This window comes from Octodon degus, unplaced genomic scaffold (genome assembly GCF_000260255.1).
Source record: "Octodon degus isolate 3935 unplaced genomic scaffold, OctDeg1.0 scaffold00115, whole genome shotgun sequence".
Classification (NCBI taxonomy): Eukaryota; Metazoa; Chordata; class Mammalia; order Rodentia; family Octodontidae; genus Octodon; species Octodon degus.
This window is the reverse complement of record NW_004524691.1, coordinates 9,271,515-9,272,432: the sequence shown is the minus strand read 5'-3', so window position 1 is coordinate 9,272,432 and position 918 is coordinate 9,271,515.

Genomic DNA, 918 nt, shown 5'->3' with positions numbered 1-918 from the left:
CTTCTGGGTGTTTCTTATTGTTTGGTCATGTCATTAAATAACTCAGAGCTCTTCTTCTGCCTCCAAGACATTAAAATTAACAGTGAACATAGATTGTTCATCATCTGTACATCAGTCATTACTTAAACTATAACTGCCAGAGTGACCTCTGGGGACTGACTGCTGTATCTTTGTATCCAATCTGAAGGTGAGCTACTGTGATCTCTTTCTTAGATCTCCTGTGTTAGTCAAGTTTTTGTCAGTTTTCAGTGGAAAATAGAAACACCAAAAGGACACCTAGGATTTGGAGGCAAAATTGTTCACATTGAGAGCACAGATTAGGATCATTCCTAGAATATCAGGCCCTGATCTCTGGTGGTCTAAGGCTTCATTGGATAAGCAAGCAGGAAGTACAGAGGCAGAAGGGCTTGTCAATTGGGGATTGGTTTACACAATGTGCATCATAGTGACCAGCTATGCATCACAGGGGCCAGCTGCTTGTAAAATAGGAGCATTTGGATCTGGAACAGCAACTGTTACCAGGGCAACTAACAAACTGAAGGGTACTGCTTAGAGGAGGACATTTTATTCTATAAGTTCAGTAGAAGGATATAGAATAGGTAACTATAAACAAAGCAGCTGGAAAAAGAAGGAACACAAGTTGTCTGTCAAGAGATAGAAGCAATGAATAAATGTAGCCAATCAAGAATCCTCAGGGAAGTGTATCCTGGATTTCACGTTTTCCCCTATTCTGATGCACTCCCCTCTTATATTTTTACAACCTATTCATAATGTCATCAAATATGATCCCAACAGTGGGTTAATCCATTTGGTGAATCCTCAGGATCTTATCACTTCCCAAAAGAGCCCATGAGTTAACAACTAAATGTTTTACACATGAGTTTTTGGATGACATTCCAAATCCAAATTGCAACAAGG